At 40.5% G+C, this 17655-nt stretch overlaps 1 long non-coding RNA gene across 2 annotated transcripts in view; it reads left to right on the top strand.

Annotated features, from left to right (window-relative positions):
* The window catches only part of LOC147916225 (uncharacterized), a 106103-nt gene extending 91188 nt beyond the window's left edge, over positions 1 to 14915 (top strand). The window contains exons 1-5 of one of the 2 annotated variants that reach the window (XR_015553152.1): positions 3122 to 3328; positions 4385 to 4553; positions 4871 to 4946; positions 11037 to 11453; positions 12957 to 14915. This is a non-coding gene — a long non-coding RNA (uncharacterized LOC147916225). Of the gene's footprint in view, positions 1 to 3121; positions 3329 to 4384; positions 4554 to 4870; positions 4947 to 11036; positions 11454 to 12956 lie in introns of those variants that run through there. The other variant, XR_015553153.1, reaches the window with a different exon arrangement.
* The last annotated feature ends 2740 nt before the right edge of the window (positions 14916 to 17655 follow it).

Here is a 17655-nt window from a genome sequence, read left to right as displayed (position 1 = left end):
TCAGAGCTTCTCCTACATCTGCAGTTTCTTAAAAATAATCAGCCTAAAATAACTCTTATGCCAAAGAGACATATTTTGGGGTGGCAAATTCTGTTCCTAGTCCTGCGGTTACATATCGAGTCTTTCAATTAAGGAACATGCATGTCTCTCCATTTATTTATGTCTTCTCTGATTTCTTTCATCAACATTTTGTATAAAAACAATTCAGTTATTTTTTTGATGTGGCTGTACCATTTCAAATTCCCACCAGCAATGCATGAGAGTTGCATATGCTTTGCATCCTCACCAGCACTTGGTATTGCCAGTATTTTTTATTTTAGCCATTCTATTAAGTGTGTAGTTGTATCTCATCAAGACGTTAATATGATAGCTTCTTATAAAAGTAAATATACATTTACCATATGACTCAGAAATATCACACTTGATATTTATCCTAGATCAGGAGTTTGCAAACTCCTGTACAGGACTAGATAGTAAATATTTTAGGCTTTGTGGGCCATACTGTGATTGTTGCAACTACTCAACTCTGTCTTTGTAGAGTGAAAGAAGCCACAGACAACACTTTAACAAATGGACATGGCTGTATTCCAACAGAATTTTATTTAAAAACAAAACAAAACAAAACAGGTGGGATGCTGGGTTTGGCCTGAAGGCTATAGTTTCCCAAACCCTCACCTAGAAAAATTAAAACACAAAACCTACACAAAAACTACACTAATATTTACAGAAATTTTCTTCATCACTAAAACCACAGACAAAGCTGTTGATGCAAATAATCCATAAGCAATCTATAAATCAAAATTGAGGTGAGTTTATTATGAGCCAACTCTGAGGACCATATAACCTTGGAGAGTCCTTTCACAAAGGAATGGAGTACTCCAAAGAAGTGGGGTGTACAGAGTGGTCATATACCATCAAAGCGCACACATCAAATATGATTGGAATGCCCCTTTTACAACAGTCACGAGATTGCTTTGCTGGCACAGCAATTCAGCGAACACAACAGGTCTGTGGTCACAAGGTGAGCGCAGCAGGTCAGCAATCAACCCTTAGTTTAGGGAGAGATGCTTATCCTTAAGGAAATGCGGATGTGGGGAAGTTACATCCTTATCTTTAAGGGCATTGTTCTTGTCTTTGGGACATAGTAAATATTTAAGCAGATATACAATGCATGCTCAATGGCCACATCAGGCGCTTTTGGAAAACCAAGTTCAGGTTGAATCAGTTTTACAACAAATGGCTCCCTCATATACTCCAATATATCCTATTGCTTGTCATTTATTTATCAAACCAAATGTCTTTTGATTGCTGAATGGATAAACAAAATGTACATCTATACACTCTACCACTACTCAGTAGTAAAAAGGAGTAAATTGTTGCCACATACAACAACTTAGATGAATCTCAAAAGCATTATATTAAGTAAAATAAACCAGTCTCAAAAGGTTACATCTGGTATGATTCCATTTATACCATCATGAAAGGACAAAACAATTAGTGATGTAGAACACATCAGTGAATACCACGAGTTAGGGAAGGTGTGCTATTGTGATTTATAAGAAATAAATTTTTGGTCATTCAGATGACCAAATGTGTTTCTCATATGTATTTGGTTTTTGTCAATGGTTCTTGGCTTACAGCTCCCAAAACACTTGGAATTTCCTGAGTAATAAAGAGCAGTGAGAACATCTTTTGTTATAATATTTGGTTTCTTCTCCTCAGTTCCTGAAAATGCTTCAGAGCCATAAGGTGAAATGGGTGTCTTGTTATTCACAAGTCCCTTTCTGCCACAATTGGGTTTATGTTAATGAGGTGACTCTTGGAAAGCACCTAAGGATAGGGGCTCTTTGCCAGAGGAACAAACAATGAGTAGAGGGATGGTACTTTCGGTACTGCCCCAATTTTCAGGGAGGTGAGAGGGGCTGGAGGTTGAATCAATCACTAATGGCCAGTGATTTAATTAATTATGCCTATGTAATGAAACCACCATAAAAATTCAGAAAGATGAAGGGCTGGCCTGTGACCTAGTGGTTAGGTTCGAGTGCTCCGCTTCGGCGGCCCAGGGTTCACAGGTTCAGATCACAGCCTGGGATTCCCACCGCTCATCAAATATGCTGTGGCAGGATACCTACACATAAAAAATAGAAGAATATGGGCACAGATGTTAGTTCAGGGCTAATCTTCCTCACCAAAAAGAAAATAATAAAACATTCAGAAAGATGGGATTCAGAAAGCTTCCAGGTTGGTGAACCAGAGCACTTACATGTGCCACTGTGCCAGGCCCCAAACTCCATGGGAACAGAAGCTCTAAATGTTCAAGACCTCTCCCTATGTATCTCTTCATCTGGCAGTTGATTCTTATCCTTTAACATCCTTTGAAATAAACCAATAATCTAGTTAGTAAAAAAGTTTCCTGAGTTCCGTGAGCTGCTCTAGCAAATTAATGAAACCCAAGGAGGGGGTTGTGGGAACCTCTGATTTATAGACAGCTAGTCAGAAACACAGGGGACAAACTGGACTTGTGATTGTCATCTGAAGTTGAGGGCAGAACCTCTCTCCTTTTGAGAGTTGTGGGACTGAGCCCTTAACCTGTGGAATCTGATGCTGTCTCCAGGTAGATAGCGTCAGCATTGAGTTGAATTGTGGGACACCAGCTGGTGTTGAGAAATGCTTGGATGTGTAGGTAAAAACCATCATACACTGGAATTGCATAAAGAATCACTAGAAGGGGAATAGTGTGACTTTAAAGGTGAGCATGTGGAAGATCTTTGGGGTGATGGATCAGTCTGTATGCTGATGATGGTGCTGGTCACACAGATCTATACATGTGTTAAAATCCGTAGAACTGTAGACCAAAAAATGCAATTTAAAAAAAAAGAACATCATTACTCAATTCAGCCTACATTCAAAGGGAAGGTAACTAGAGTCTCCCTTTCAGTGGAGACAGCAATAGAGAATTTGCAGCCATCTTTAATCTATCGCAGTCACATAGACTTCTGTGCACATACATAAATGCACGTTTCCTACCTCCTGCCACTCGGTTCAAGTTTTCTGTGTGATCTGTGATTCTTTATATTCTTTAATATTTTTTTGAGACCTACTAACTCAGTCTGAGTTAATGGATAAGCCCACTGGATTGGGAATCAGAATTTCCATATTCTAGCTTTTTTTTGCCACTGGTTAATGTTACGGAAATTGCTTTATCTCACTGGATGCAAAATTCCTTATGTATAAAATCAGGCTTTTGGAATAGGCATCATGTCCTGAATCTAAGGGCATGCATCTAACTTCATCATCCATCAGTTGAAATAGAAATAAATGGAAAAATGTAAGTATATGTTTGAATAGTTTTCCTAAGTAAATCGCATTATAATTTAAAAGTGTGACGTCTATAAGGACAGAGTGATTTTATTTTGTGCTCACTGATATAAGTATAAAAGGGGGAAAGTTTACTCTCCCTTTAGCATAGGCTTGAATTAGGCACCATAACTTTTTTTTTTTTTTAAAGATTTTATTTATTTTTTTTTTCCCCCCAAAACCCCAGTAGATTGTTGTACGTCATAGTTGCACATCCTTCTAGTTGCGAGGCACCATAACTTTTAACAGATGCAGACCAATAAGAGTGAATTCAGAGAAGTGGAGCCAAGAAGATTTATGACTCTAGTGACACTTCTTTGATGAAATGTTGAAAATTGTTGAACATGGGTGATGGCTACTATGGGTATTTATTATATTATTCTGTCTATGTTTAACTCTGCTTAAAAATTTTTCACAGAAAAGAAAAACCCTCAAAACACACACATACATCACCTGAGGTACAGTGGCTGAAGGAACTCGCCACATTTAGCCTAGAGTAGTTCAGACTCAGAGTGGCATTCAAAGTGTTTTAAAACTGGTAATGGGGTCATGTAAAGAGACAGAAAATTTGGCCAAATAAAAGTTTTAAAATTGAATATTTCAGCTAAATAAAGTTATTCAATTTCTAACACAAACATTCAAAGATAGAATGGTCTGTTGAGGAATAACATAATGAGCTTCTTGTCATCAACTCAATGTCTGGATTTTACACGAAGTTACTGATGTCAAATAATTTTGTCAAAACATATTGTGATGGGGAGGAGGGACAGATGGATAAGAGGCTATTGTATGGTGCAGAGACACCATGCCATGCAAATGTAGACATAAATACCCCTCCCTTGCTTGGGGAGCAGGGGTCAACTCTATATACTATACCTCTTATGGACCTTTTGTTAAACAGGTGATTTTATCTTATTATATTGATGGAGAAACTGAGGCTAGAGTAAGAGGCAAGATCTAGATGTGAAATCAAGTATGGCTGATTGCAAAATTAATATTTTCCTTTCTATGCTCACTGTTCCAAAAGTACAGGGCACATCATGATTTAATGGCAAGAAGGACAAGAATGAGCAATGTGAAAACTGCAGGGACCCACAGCAGGCTCTGCCCAGTGCTTCTACTCACCAGCCAAGAATCTGCTTGAGCATGCAGACGCTGCACTTGAAAGACCTGTTTTCAAAATCCGGCTCTGACATGTAATCTTGGATAATTTGTTTTTATTTTATCTTTCTAAGCTTCAGTTTGAAAACTAAAAACAGGGTTTTTATGTAAGAATAATCCATAAAATAGGGAATAACTTTTAGCTCTCATATTGTTCTTATTATTACGAATATATCTGGCCTTGACATAGATGGTCAGTTAGGTACAGGAGCAATGGTGGGTCTAAACAGTCTGTTCCATTCGAGGCTTTAACTATGCATTTTCCTGAAAGCCCTGATCAGGTTAGTCACGTAATAGTAATTTCTTCTGTTGTAATAAGATTGATTAGACTCTCTTGACGTGTTCTGTGTAGCTAGAGAAGCCGAGAGGGAGGTGGCAGCAACAGTCCTTGCTTTTTCAACAACAAAGAGAAGAGACAATTTTCCGGGGTGAGTTTTTATTTACTTTATCTTGTAAGACAGAGGCTGAGGCCTCACTAGCACATACTGTACTGGTTGGCTTCATGAGAGAGAGAGAGCCCAGTATTCTTTGTCAAATTTGACTGGAGGCTGACGTTATTGAGCTTCTGATTTTCACGTGCCTGGTGGTCAGGTCCCATGGCAGGTGCTGGCGTTTCTTGCTTGGATAATTACTTAAAATACATTTATGGGACTTAACCAAACTGAACACACACGGCAGCCCACAGGCTCATGTCAGCACCCCAGGCTGTGCACAGTCAGAGCAGAGCCCATTAGGAGCTGACAAAGGAAGAAAGGTGAGGTGGGAACTAGGAAAACGTCATTTAGGCATGAAAATCAAGAAGAACCAAGTACTCAAGCCCAGGGCCCCAAATAAATTAGAGTGGGCCTAATGAAAAGCAGGCAGCATAGCTCAAGGAAATTGAATCCTCGGCTCCCTGCCTGCCTCTGTTTATGCGCCCCTCTGATAATTGACCATTTAGGCGCTGATTTGAGTTTTACAGCCGTCATAACTGTCAAGTGCAGGGCAATCCATCATCCCATTTCAGTCTAAGTCAGTCAGGTTCACTTTGGATGCTCTTGATTCAAAGCTGCACAGGCAGAGTCTCCAGTGCTTCCCCGGCCCTCCTGCTCAGCCTCCCCCACCCTGCAGCCCGCGGCTGGCCTAACAAGATCACAGCCTCTCGCTGGAAAGGAAAGGAGCAAAAACGCCAGAGGAGTGAGTCCATTGCCAACAGTATCTCAGGTCGTGTGTGTGTGTGTGTGCGTACACGTGTATGTGCTCAGATGAAATGAAGAGCCTAGATAGATAAAAGGAAGCTGTTTCACTTGAGGTGTGTGACTCTATGCCATATTTCACGTTTTGAGTAATTACTTCAGCATGTCATTTTTTTCACATCTCTGGCACCCATGAACCTCACATGAGGAGGGTTTTTCTTTTCTCAGAGACTTCTCTAGCTCACAAACTATATAAAAGAAATCAGACTCTCTTTAACATCTGTAATGTTCACATGTGGTGCTTTCTCACTAAAATGCCATTCCCAATGTCTTTTCTCTGCCCCAGCCTCCCCCACGCCATAGTCCACATATCACCTTCTCTGATTAATAGTTACCTGGTACATCCCTCCACCGGCCCTAGGCCACACATACATGCTGGACAATGCAATCCACAACTTTTCTACAAAAATATGATGATGACCTTTTTTATAGACTCTCTGCTCACAGCTGGCTACTTTGAGCAGCATCTCAATCAGACATACCCAGAACTGATGCTTCACCACCACTCCCTCCCTTCCACACGCACACTCCCAATCTGTCCATACTCCGTGTCGCCTCTCTCAAAGCTTATGTCAACATTCAACCAAGAGAGAAACCTTACCTCATCCTAACTAGTCCTTATCCCTTTTCCCTCATATCCTTCAAGTCCTGTCCATTCTAACTCCTTAGCCTCAACAGAATTCTTCTACTTTTCCGTAAATCAATCACCAGTTCCCAGATTCAAGGCACTATGACTCTCAAGGTGTACTCTGCCAGGACTTCTTACCTGCAGGCTTGGCCATAGGTACTGTCCATAGGTGCTGTCCAAGAGTTTTTCTAATGCACAGACCTGGTACTGTCATCCCTGGGCTTTGCAAATGTTAGTCCTTTCCATGGTTCTGAGGACAAATTCAAACGTGGTTTATCTGGCCTGTCATGGTCTTAATCCTGTTTAACTTTTTAGATCCCTCTTTTACTTTATGTCTTCTTAACTCCATGATACATTTACAGAGAAATTATATTGTATTTTCTCTCTCTTTCTTTTTTTTTTATGTTCTAGATCTTTCTGCCTCGAAGACGCTTACTTTCCCTTCCTGACTTGCTAACTCCTGCTCATGTGCCAGGTCTTGGTTTGGAGGTCACCCCTTTTGGAAGCCATCCCAGTTCTCTAAGACGTTTTTTTTTTTTTGGATGCCACTCAATTTACCCTAACATGACCACATCTGTCTCCTGCCCCAGCACCCATAACTGGTCAGCGCTTTTGCTTATCTCAATATCTATGTTTCCACTCAGTCATACTCTCTCTAAGGGTGAGGACAGGTCTTTATTATTTACCGTTGCAACCTCAGGGGTTGGTACAGGGGTAATTAGGTGCTTAATTAACGGATGCTGCTGTAATTATTCTTTCTTTATATTCAAAAACTCTGTAAGACATTACATCCATTTTACAGAGTGGAAGTCTGAGGCTAAAGAGAGGAACTTCCCAAGATCAAGTGGTTGTTAAGTGGTGGAGTTGGAATTAGAAATGAGCTATTTCCGAGCCTAAATTACATACTCTTATACTATAATAAACTGCCCTTCTAATCCATAAAGTGATATATAGTAAATAGTCTGTGTGGTAGGCTGAATAATGGTCTCCCAAAAACATCTACATCCTCATCCCCAGAAACTGTGAATGTGACTTGATACGGGAAAGGAAATTTGCAGATGTGAACAATGTGAGGATATGGAGGTATGAAAATTACCCTGCGTGATCTGGGTGAGCGCTAAGTGTAATCACAAGTGTCCTTAGCATAGGGAAGTGGAGGGAGATTTTACCAGAGAAGTAGCAGGAGACATATGAGGTTGAAGTGATGTGGGGAAGGAGTCACTAGCCAAGGAATGCAGGCAGCCTGCAGAGGCTAGAAAAGGCAAGGTGTCCCTTGAGCCTCCAGAAGGAACCAGCCCTGCTGATGCCTAGCCTTCAGCCTAATGAAACTGATTTTGGACTTCTGGCCTCTGGAGCTGTAAGAGAATAAATTGTGTGATTTTAAGTTACCATGTGTTGTGGTAACTTATAGCAGCAATAGGAAACTAGTACAGTATGAAACTAAGAAAAATGCAATATACACAATATATATTAGATACATATGTGAATAGTTGTGTCCTCATTAAATCCAACCTCTTGAGTGGCCATCTGCTCACTTGTTTAAGACAGATTCAGCTGTAATCATTAATTGGTTTGAAGGCCACACAATTCACTGAAAATCCCGAATCAAAACATTTACTTAAAAGAAATTAATTTTTAAAAAGAAAGTTATTTTATGACTTTCTTCTTATTGTTCCTAAATAATCAATTCTAATGGGAAGGGGAAATAGAGTTGGCCCATGTCTTCCAACAAATCATGTAAATAAGATGATAGAATTAGTCCTTTTTATCTCAATAATCGCTTAAACACAACTTGTTGCTTTAAAATTGCCGTTGACCTTCACACTTAATTAGGTTTCATATTATAACATACAAAGGGCACTTAGTGAACTTCAATTAATGAGCTGTGTGCTGTATGTCACTTAACCACACATGCCTGACTGGCCTCATGTTTAATAGGGATAGAAATATTTCACATCGCTAAAGCCTAGAGCCAGGACCAGTTGTCTGCCATCTTCTTCTAGCTGTGGGCACTCATTTTTGGTCAACCTCCTGCATTTCCTACATTGTCTTTCTTATGTGGCTAGAAAACTAGTGGCATGCTCACCATTCTTCAGAAACTCTTCTCACGCTTTTTCCCCTCCTAGTTACCTCATTGGTCAATGTCTTAGTTCAGAGTCACTTCCCCTCTCATGTGGATTAGTGTCAAGAATGTTCTCCCTGATGCCCAATAGCTCCCTCTGCCTTTAGAGTAAATGTCAGAGTGCTTTCAGTTACCTACAAAGCCCTGTACAATGCCCTATGCAATGTGTTCCCTCTCACACATTTGCGGTCACGCATGTGGTCTCCTCTCTGGAGTCTACGGGGCATGCTCCTGCCTCAGGATGTGTGCATTCACTGTTTCTCTTCCTGCACGTTCCTCCCACAGATGTCCACATGGCTCACTGTCTCACTCCTCCAGGTCCTTCCATAAACATCACCCTCTCAGTCAGGCCTCACCTGGCAACCGAAGCTAAAATCACAACTCCCTCGAACACTTCCGATTTGCCTGCCTGGCTTTACTTTTCTCCTTAGCACTTATCACCATCCAATATACTATGTAGTACTTATTTATCTTGTTTACGTGTCTGCCCTCTCACCAGAAGCTAAGCTCTCTGAAGGCAGGGATTTGTGGCTGCTTTGTTTAATGCTGTGCTCCCAGTTCCTGGAGCAGGGCCTGACACATAATAGGAATGTAAAAATTTGGTTAAATAAATAATTTTGTAACCATCTCTCCTTAGTCCAATCATCATATAGTGCATTTTATCTTTCAAAAAAATTCAAACATATCATCAGTTCCACATTTGAATTCATTAGTGGTTCTTTGTTAGGAACAAGGTAACATCCATATTTTTTACATGGATATATAAGTTATTCTGCAACCAGACCCCAAGTCCACCTTCTCACCATCCGTCCCTATCACACACACCAGAGTCCACTACACACCTGCTACACTTGTCCCCGTTTGCTCTGGCTGCCCCAGATCCAGTACCTGATATGCTCCTGCCCAGTGCCTTTGCCTAACAAACTCTTCCCTCATCATACAAATCAAAATTTGAACACTGACTCCTTTGCAAAAATGCTCAAACTCCAGAATATTAACTGCAGTTCTCTTTATTACTATCTCTGCAAGAACACTCTCAGATTGCAAGGTAATGTATCCGCTTGTGCCTGACTCTCTCAATAGGCAAAGTTCTACTTTAAAGATCAGATTAGAACTTATGCAGTTTGTTAGAAAAATGCCTGGCATATGTTCAATAAAGAATAATTGATTGAATTGCATGAAAGAAGTTAGGAAAGAATTACCTGGATCCTGGGGATTCAGAGCAGTTTCCCCACCTCCCACTCCACCAAACTTTTCCACGTGCTGGCATACCTAGAAACTTTATGTGTACTGTCCCAAGAATAAGTGGAGGAGGCTATTTCTGGAGGAGGAGACTGGCCTGGGGATTTTAGTCACCCCAATGCCTGGAACACTAATGGAATCAATGTCTTCGTCCATCTGGAACTCACTTGAGGCACAACAGATGAAACACTCTGGATCAAGGGACTGAAACTCCAGTGGGAGCTAATTTCTGTGCCCTCTGTGCCTCACTTTTGTTTAGTGAGGATGGAAATCTTTCCTCTGTTGGATTTCAAGTCTCACAGTTAATAACAATAACAGGACTTTCCTCGCTCTGCTCATTCAGCCCTGGGCTCTGTGACTCAATTCTCTTGAATGATCCCCCTTCCCAGGGAATTATATAGATAGACTTTAATGTCTGTGTAAATGTACTTTTATACATTATGTACATTCAAATAATTTATAAAATATATTTGCAATTATGATATCCAGACTTAAACAAACAACACAGTTAATAGTGCTGTTTATTGTTAAAAGCAGAGATTTATAGAAATATTGTGGAGATTGGACAGAAATTATTTTGGTTCATAACATGTTTGTAAAGAATCAATCATAAAACCGTATACAAGGGAAGACAGAAGTTTATCATTATTAAAGAATGAGCCAGAAGTAAATAAAGGGTAAAAACACAAAAAGATAAATAATTACTCAACTCTTAAGAGATCTGGTTTAGATCAATTTCAAATATTACATTTTTTTTGTGATTAAAAGTAACCCCGTTTTTAGGCAGAATGCAACCTGGTTTCTGTGTGAATCCTGCATGTGAGTTGGTGAGTTGTGGTTGCATTTGACCCTGAATTTCATTTTTATTTGCCTTTAATGCCAAGCAAAGGATACTGTTTATGTTGCATCATTCCTTTGCTTCCAAATGAGATCTGTGACATTTACCAGAATCTTGAATACCTAGACTATTATGTACTTCACTACTACATTTATAAACAACATTGAGTCTCCCTCCTAAAAATATGGCTCTTTTCTCCTAATTTCCGTATTCCTTATTAGTCTAACGATATTAATGAAAAGGAAACCCCTCAAAACTCTAATTACATTCACACATAATACTTCACTCTATAGCATCTAAAGAGGTCTCATATTTTTCTTTAAGACCCTGAACCTAAATTTATAAAGGACCAATTTTTCCCCTGGAGTAAGGATTTTAGTTTTTTAATAGTATTACCTAAATTTCAACCAAAACATGGGGAGATCTAACATATTTTTAAATTTTTCTAATCAGAATTGCTCTGGTCGATGCAGACGACTGCACCTGGAGCTGGTCTTGCTCAGGCTGCTGTTTGCCTATCCTGAGGCCCCTTGCTGAACCTGAGGGCTCCACGAAGCATGGTTTGAAAACCAAAGTGCTAGACCCTGCTCCGCAATGGAAAATCTACAGATATGGAAGGCGAGTGGAGACCCTATGTAGCCTTCACAAAATTGCGAGACCCGGAGTGACACAGTGGGTCCCAGGGGTCAAAAAGCGGAAAGGACCAAGGAGGAGCCATCAGCCTTGGGCAGGAGCGTGTATGTGGTCCAGAGCAAGGAAAGAGCCGAAGGAGACTGACCCCAATTCCAGGGGCACATGGAAATGGTGTGAAGATGACCAAGAGGGGTGAGAAACAGGAGAATGCAAAGGGTCCTAACGCAGGAGCCATAGGTGAGCACAAAAGTGCAGCTGAACAGATAAGAGCAACATCGGGCTAGCAGGAAGCTTACCTGAGTTTATGAGGGGGGAGATGTTGTATCATGGAAGGAGGACAGGATAAACACGTACACAGTTTTCTGCTTTCTTTACATCCTCAGGCTTCTGAAGCTCAGACATTGCTTTGCTCCCATCGACTGTTGCATTGGCATGGGAAGCTATAGTACAGTGGAGGTACATCTTAAAACTGCTTTAAATTTTAACGTACAAAAACACTTTGTAGTCAAAGTTAAAGTGAAAAATTTTAATGAATGTGCCATATTTGAGACTGACATACTTTATCTTAGTAAGCTCAACCAGACTGATTTATTCCGAGTGTTGGACAGACTCCTGTTTCTTCAATTATACATCAGAACAAATAGTTGCCTTGCTCCAGGACACATGCTCATAGTTTTCTCCATCATCTAAATTGTTACTTTTATATCAATTTTTTTGAGGTAGAAACCTTGTAACTTAACTCTCAAAAACTATACACTAAAATATGTAGAATTGTACTCTAAAACTATAATTGAAATCATTTCTCAAAATTCAAAACTATCTAATTTAGGATGGCCCATTTTGGGGATCACCTGTCTCTCTACTATTGTCATTTACTTATATTAATCTGTGTCCGGCTTAGGATATCATTAAGGAAGTGTTTCCTAAACAGCACAATTCCAAACTAGAACCATGGGCCCTAAAGCAAGCAGATCATGAGAGATGTTCAAAGATTGAGAGAAGCTATCTCAATCGAGGAATCAAGAGTGGCATCCAGTGAGAAAGGAATGAAGTTATCAAGGGTAAGAACCAGGACAGAAGTGAGCAATCTGGGACCACGAGACCCTAGAAGCACGTATCTGTGAGAAGTGAGGTGTGAAAGGGTCCAAATTCAGGCCAAGTGAGGGCAGGTGATCTAAGTAGGCCAAAGACTGACATGCAAGATGCCAAGTAGCCCAAAACAGGTTGAGCTCAAATGGCTGAGGGTATTCCCGGGGCCAGAGATTGCTGTTGACGATCTAACATGTGTGATCACAGGATGTAGAGGACCCATAGTGAGCCAGAGCTCAGGTAAGTCAGACCCAGTGTTCCTAGCCTAAAACCCTGATGGGAATATGTTGTTGACATAGAGTATGCCTGGACATAAAAGCAATGTGGGGCAGGCCCCGTGGCTTAGTGGTTAAGTGCACGCGCTCCGCTGCTGGCAGCCCGGGTTTGGATCCCGGGCGCGCACTGACACACTGCTTCTCTGGCTATGCTGAGGCCGCATCCCACATACCGCAACTAGAAGGATGTGCAGCTATGACATACAACTATCTACTGCGGCTTTGCGGGGAAAATAAATAAATAAATAAAATCTTAAAAAAAAAAAAAAGCAATGTGTCTAACATGAAAATGTCTTCATACAGCAGTGATAGGTCAAGGCAGAGAACTGAAAGTTCTGTCTGATACAAGGACTGAGTCTTAATCTTGTGTTAACAGCACTGGTGCTGAGTGGAAGTCCAATGAATGAGAATTGAAAGCCAGCAAATGTTCAGCTCATCTTCAGAAGAGCTTGACTACAGAGAAGTCCACATTCTCAGGAGACAGTAGCTTTGGATGACAATGTGACTCCCCAGAAGTGTGTGTGTGTGTCAGTGTTACAAAGTAAGTTGACACGTTGAAGCTGCACACACTTGGTGTCCATAGACTTACTATGAGACTTTCAGGAGAAGGTGATTTGGAAGAAGTAACAGAAGTGAAGTAATTCAAGTACGAAGAATCGTACTGAGCTTCATCTGAAGTCACCTATGCCAGCATTCTGCACCTCACTTGATCCTGCTATTGCAGAACGTCCAGGTCCTCCACAGCCCCAACTCCCCCAAGACTCCTAGGTTATTTCAGAGAGTCTCTAAGAGTTTCATGTTTTCCTATGTCCCCTCAGCTGCCACATGGCACCGACACTTTTCATTCCCTCCTGTTAAACAGTCACTTTCATTGATGTAGCCCGTGAAGGCCTGAAGCTACTTGCATCTGAAGGGCATGATTATAGACTGTGCTGCTACTGCACTGAGGCCACTCAGCTGAGGGTCAGCACACCCTGCTGCTGCCTCGCGCCACACCACATGCAAACACACACGCACACAGACACACACACACACACACACAATCACATGCCTTTGGTCTACCTTCTGTCACAGTCCCTTTCCGAGAATTCTGCCATGTATTCATTTCTTGTGTACATTTTATTTTTTGCATAAAATTTACTATTATTCTTTTTTTGTGTGTGTGTGAGGAAGATCAGCCCTGAGCTAACATCCATGCCAATCTTCCTCTTCTTTTTTGCTGAGGAAGATTGGCCCTGAGCTAACATCTGTGCCAATCTTCCTCCACCTTATGTGGGATGCCGCCACAGCATGGCCTGACAAGCGGTGCCTCGGTGCACGCCCAGGATCAGAACCTGGTCCGCCAGCAGCAGAGCACGCACACTTAACTGCTACGCCATGGGGCCGGCCCCTACCTTATTATTCTTAACCCTCCTCCTCCCATGATTATGGACAGGACTCTTTTGGAGTGGGAAGGGGGTGTGGATAAGAAGACCAGTCACTGTGACGGTTACCAATGCTCTAAAACCCTCCACATCCCTTGTACCGTGTACTGTTGGCAGTATAGGTCCAACTTCTGGTTTTCCTTTTCTAGACACTTTCCTATTTGCCTAATTCCCCCAGGCCACCAACTACATATTATAAGGCAATTGCGTTGTGCCCAGCAGTCATATTTATATCACTATTTCTCAGAGCCAGGTGTGAAACCTCATTTGAATTGAGCCAGTCAGAACCCGTCCCTGGGAATTTGGAATCCAGACCAAGAGGATCCAGGCTAACCCTGAGCTTCTCTCTCACATGAAGGAGACGTGAAAACCCTGGACATAGAGCACGACACTCTGCTGCCTGGGGGTTGAGCAGCAGAGAAGGCTGGTGTGCAAAAAAAGAGGAGTGTGCAACATTTACAGATGGAAACATCAAAGATGGATGGAAGGAGATCCTGGAGACCTGTGAGCTCTGGTCATTGTTTTATGAATCTGCTACATTCTCACATCTGGGTTCCAGGAGATACCCATAACTTAGAGGAAAATGTTCTACAAAATTAGATGAATATGCTTAAGGTACAACCAAATCATTCAAATTCAGAAAAATCAGGACGTGAAAAATTTCTCCCCAAATTAAATACATACCTCCATATTTAGTAAATAAACATAAATCTATCATATATCTATATCTATACCTATATCCATATGTCAGTGAAGAGTTTTTAAGTCCTAGAAGCTAAATATAGGTAAGCTAAATGTCTAAATATTCTGTCCTTTATGCTGACATTATCTTGTTTCTATTTGTCTAGTTTGAAATACCATTTTTCTTTTTAATTTTCTTTAACTGAAAAATAAAGATCTGTAAATTGCCATTGGTTCCAAATTTTTTTGTCTTTTAACTGTAGTAATGAGAGAAAACTTAAGTTCTAAGAACTTACTAATATACTTTGAGGTTGAGGGACTGGCCAAATGGCACATCCTAGTCATCTGGTCATTCTTTACTTAACAAGCAACCTTTGAGTTCCTAGCCTTTTGGATCTGCTAATCAGCTGTGGTCACTTGCTTCTCATCCAAAGCTGAAAAAAGGCAGATTTTTCTTCTTCTCAACGAACAATGGAGCACCTCCTACTATGAAGCCAGACAGTGCATGGCAACATGGAGTGTTTGGAGTCTGGGCACAGGATTGCAATCTTGACTGGCAGAAAGTATCCGAGGTTTTGAGCCTCGTCTCACATACCTTGATTACACAGTGCTGAACTGGAATGTTCTAGTCCAGCTACCTTTTCCCTCAGCCATTTAAGAGAAGTAACTTATTTCTCTGATCTTTACATTCTTCATCTGCAAGAGCAATAGTGCTTTCATTTTCTATATTCTCTCCAGGAAGTACTTCTGAAAATCAAAAAGGATGCTAGAGATGTGGAAGAAATCGTACCATTGTACTTAGTAACTAATCAGTTGAATTTGTTCAGAGAATCAGATTTCTCAAAACCTCTGCAAATGTTAAATCACTCGTCAGATTTTCATATAAGCAAGGATCCTAAACCAAATCCCACTGTTTTTAAGCAAACCTGATGAAGCTAAGGTAGGCAAGAGGGAGAGGAGAAAGGTGAAGAAGAGAATTTGGATACACACAGCTCTCTATGGCTTCACTTATTGCTGATTGAACAGAAAGTGTTGGAGACCTATAGGATGGAAAAGAGGGAATCATCAGCTCCCCATTTCGTTCAAGAAAAAGGAGGACAGCCTAGACTAAGAGGTTAGAAGTTTAAAAATGTAAATAGCTAGGAAGTAGAAGTTTTTGAAAGATAGCCTTTAGTCAGAAAAATATGAAATGACTATGATTGGTTGAATGTTTTTATCCAAACAAGGAAAGTTGCTAGAAATTCTCTTGGAGGTTAGAAAGACTAGAGTATGCAGTGGAGAATATATGTTCAGTTTTCACCATGATTAAGACTAAGAGCAAAATGAATGAGGAGGTTGTGTTCTGCTTTATTTATGCTTTTGTTATTTATTTCACGACTCTGAGAGACAGCAAGTGGCTGGATACATACAAAGCTAATTTAAAAGTTGTATTTTGGTTAAAGAGTTTATCTAACTAAGAATACACAGGCTCCTTTATCCTTCAAATGTATAGAAGACAAAATCAGCCCTTCTACCGCTAACACGATTTAGGAGCAACTAAGAGTAACCACTCTTACCTAGCAGTATACCTACCTGTACGTACGTGCTCGATTCTAAGATATTTCAGAAATGTGAAATAAAGTACTAGTGAACAAGCATATTCAATGAGCACTTTGGAAATTAAGAAAGAAATGGATCCATAGAGATATAATGGTTAACTCTACAATGCTCTATAAAAATAATAATATTAATAACATTCAATGACATCTGTGGGTCACCTATTTGGTATCAACTTGTTACGGTTTTCATGTGTCATCATATTCAATGTCCTCTAAAAACTTATGAGCTAGATAGATAACTGTTTTCCTTTCTGAGATAGAGGAATTGAGATGTTGAGAATTTAGCCCTAGCCAACACTACCAAGAAGTCACATGGCAGAGCTGCATTTCATACTCGGGTCTCTCTGACACCACAGTACACGTAGTTTCACTCACTGGCTGGTATGGGCCGAGCACACAGGAATCTCTGTACATCGACCAGGGACTGTACATCATACGTACACATTGTACGTCAGACCTAGACCCAGTTCTATTTAAGCCTCACTTTGGATATAATGACTTTCCACTATGAGGCCAGATGTTTGCCACCAACTGTTGCTATCTGTGACTTTCTTCTGACTCTAGAAATCCTCTACCTGACGCTAAGTGACCATCAGCAAATGAGTGGCAAGTTTGGCGAGAGGATGGCTAAAATTTCTTTCAATGGTTTTGTTTGGTAAAACTACCATTCTGGTCCTTTATACATGCCATGATACACTAAAGTTCACAGAAAATAGGGAGATACACTCAATGGAAAATTTAAGCACACATCAATTTATTTCAAGAGAGTAAACTGAAGCATGACTTGTGATAAATATGAAGAAAGAAAATGCCATATATGGAAGCTCTTTCAAATTGTGGGATGCACAAAGACCAAGTGAAGGTGTGAGCCGCCAATTTGACCTGGCCAGCGTGTGTAAAGAATTAGTTAGCAATAGAAGTTGGCATTTTTGAAAACCATCAGGGAGGAAATATCTGGCCGGTAGAAAGCACGGAGCTCCCGGGAGTCAGCAGTTATGATTTTACATTCATTCATTCATTCATTTTTTCAAATATTTATGGCCAGATATTAGGTTTGTATTTAAGAGAGAACAATACATAAAGCAAACATTTGGCTTAAAAGCTTCAGTGTATAGTAAAAGTGACAGATACATATATAAGCAATAACAGTGCTGCCTCAGAAGCATTATTATGGAGGTAAGTCCAAGTACCAGGGCATCTAAATTAGGGGGTGGCAATATTGAAGGAGACTGATTCTGTACTCCTCATGAATTACTCTATCACACCTCTGTGGAAATCAAACCATCACATATAAGACTTTAAAGTTATTTTTTTTTAATCCTGAGTTTTATTGCAAATATTAACGTGCTGCTTTGCCTTCCTGCGGGGTTGA

Source organism: Ceratotherium simum, chromosome 9 (genome assembly GCF_057802395.1).
Source record: "Ceratotherium simum simum isolate JZ-2026a chromosome 9, ASM5780239v1, whole genome shotgun sequence".
Taxonomy (NCBI): Eukaryota; Metazoa; Chordata; class Mammalia; order Perissodactyla; family Rhinocerotidae; genus Ceratotherium; species Ceratotherium simum.
Note: the sequence above shows the minus strand (reverse complement) of the source record. Positions and strands in the feature narration are given on the sequence as shown.